The sequence below is a fragment of the Triticum aestivum genome, chromosome 3A (assembly GCF_018294505.1).
Source record: "Triticum aestivum cultivar Chinese Spring chromosome 3A, IWGSC CS RefSeq v2.1, whole genome shotgun sequence".
Lineage (NCBI taxonomy): Eukaryota > Viridiplantae > Streptophyta > Magnoliopsida > Poales > Poaceae > Triticum > Triticum aestivum.
The window spans coordinates 752,764,680-752,767,634 of NC_057800.1; positions in this window are offsets into that span (position 1 = coordinate 752,764,680).

Here is a 2,955-nt window from a genome sequence, read left to right on the forward strand (position 1 = left end):
GGCACGCATATTTGTAAGCATGTGCAAGACATGGACGCAGTGGCACTCGCAGCCGTCTCGCTGCTGCTCCATGGATCGATGGAGATGGTTCTCGTGTTGAATCAAGCGGCAGTCCACAGTTGACAAGCTTTCCTTTTTGTTTATATAAAGTGGACAACTGATGATGATCAGAGCAAACCTTTGGCCTTGTTTCTTAGCTTCTTTTGTCGGCTACTTCTTTTTCCCTCGCATCTAATAGCATCATCTCTAGCTAGTAGCTACTATCCTAAGGTTTAACTCCTAAATAATTAAGGAGTTAATTTAAAAAAACTCATTTCTAATATTGTTCTACATTACTATAAAGAAAATGAAAATAAAAAGTATTTTCGCCATTTTGTCGAAAAGCTCGCATGCGTCGGCGGTCGCACGGGCCAGCACAGCTTGAGAGGCAGCGAAACTCGGCGGCGGCGCAGCATGACTATAAATGATTAGGGATGTGGGTCGAGGGGTCGGCGTGGCTTGCTGAAGGGGTCAGTGTAGCCGAAGAAGTTGCGGCGCTTTGAGAAGTTAAGTTTGAGGCGTCCCTCAAAATTTAGCTGTTTGAGTTGTATGTATTTAAGGACTAACTTCTCAATCTTTTACGGACTAAAACTTTTAGGAGAAGGGCTATTTTTTTTTTGAAAATGGGGGACTCCCTAGTCTCTGCATCAGAACGATGCATATGGCCAACTTATTAAACAAATAAATAGGTTCAACAAAGTCTTAAAGTCTGAAAACAAAAATAAAGGAGAGCTCACAAAGAGTCAAAAAGGCGAAAAACAAACTTGCCACAAAAAGCCACAACCGGCTGGCATAAGAAAGATGAGTAAACTAATTGCCTATCCTATTACATGACCGCCATCCATACCAGTTGAAGATATTCTGTGCTACCATCTCCCAACGGATAGATCCAGTAACCAAACGCTCTCTGGCCTCCGTCGGAGTGAGTAGCGACCACATACGGATCAACGCAGTGTCTCGGAAAATAACCTGCAAAAAATGAATATATGTTGTTCTGTTAAAAATCAAATCATTTCTGCAGTTCCAGACTGCCCACAGTAAAGCACAAACTCCTACGCGAATGTGTCTCGCTGTTTCGGGCCCTATCCCGTTAAGCCACGATCCAAATAATGTGTTGACAAAACTCGGTGGAGTAGTATTAAATGCAATATGGATTGTCTGTCATAGAACTTTGGCTAACAGGCAGTCAAGAAAAAGGTGTTTGATAGTTTCATCCCGATCACAGAAACTACACCTAGTAGGTCCTGTCCAATTACGCTTCGCCAAATTGTCCTTGGTTAAAATTACTTGTTTATGGACAAACCACATAAGCACATTGATTTTCAAAGGAATTTTGACAGCCCAAACATGTTTGGAACTAGGAATCGAGCTTGAATTGATAACATCAACATACATTGATTTAACTGTAAACTCTCCAGACCTAGTAAGTTTCCAGCGTAATTTATTGGGCTGTTGAGATAGTTTAACCTCCATCAGTTTACCTACTAGATGGAGCCATTCCTCCCAACGATTGCCAATTAGCGTCCTTCTGAACTGCATATTAAGGGAAGTGGATTGAAGTACCGTTGCAACGAATGCCTCACGTGGTTGAACAATACGATGCAGAGACGGGTATTGAATGGCAAAGGGGGTCTCTCCAAGCCAAGCATCCTCCCAGAATCGCGTGCTAGCGTCGTTGCCAATAATAAACTTTGTCCTATTAAACAAGGTTAATTTGACTTTCATAAACCCTTTCCAAATGGGTGAGTCAGTCGGCCTTGCTGTCACCTGGGACAAAGTTTTGGAGTGAAGATACTTGCTACGAAGGATCTGTGTCCAAGTGGCATCAGTCTCTACCGATAACTTCCACAGCCATTTGCTGAGAAGAAATATGTTCTTGACCTCAAGATTCTCAATACCAAGACCCCCTTGGTCTTTCGGTCGACAGATGATATCCCATTTGGCGAGTCGGTATTTTCTTTTTAGTTCATCGCTCTGCCAGAAGAAACGTGATCGATAGAAGTCCAGTCTTTTCCTAACTCCAACTGGGACTTCAAAGAACGACAAAAGAAACATAGGCATACTCATGAGAACCGAGTTTATCAGAATTAATTGGCCTCTGTATGACAAGAGCTTGCCCTTCCAGCAACTCAGTTTCTTTTCAAATCGGTCCTCGATGCACTTCCATTCTCTGTTTGTCAGCTTATGATGGTGAATTGGGATACCTAAGTACGTGAAAGGCAAAGTCCCCAATTCGCACCCAAACAATTGCCTATATGCCTCTTGTTCGTCATTGGCTCTACCAAAGCAGAACAATTCGCTTTTGTGAAAGTTAATCTTTAACCCGGACAATTGTTCAAATAAGCATAACACCAGCTTCATATTTCTTGCTTTGGCCAAGTCATGCTCCATAAAGATGATCGTATCATCGGCGTACTGTAGGATAGACACACCTCCATCAACTAGATGAGGTACCAAGCCACCCACCTGACCAGCCTCCTTAGCCCTTCCTATCAGAATTGCCAACATATCAACTACAATGTTAAACAAGATAGGAGACATCGGATCCCCTTGTCTCGGGCCCTTATGTGTATGGAAATAATGACCTATGTCGTCATTGACTTTAATTCCAACACTCCCTTTTTGCGTGAACGATTCTACCTGGCATCGTCAGGCTTCATCAAAACCTTTCATACGCAAGGCCTGTTAAAGGAATGGCCATTTGACTTTATCGTACGCTTTCTTGAAATTCACCTTAAAAACAACTCCATCTAATTTTTTCGAGTGGATTTCGTGGAGCGTTTCATGAAGGACCACCACCCCTTCTAGAATGTTTCTGTCCGGCATGAAAGCAGTTTGGGACTGCTGCACCACAGAATGCACAATCTGTGTGAGCCTATTAGTCCCAACCTTGGTGAAAATTTTGAAACTAACATT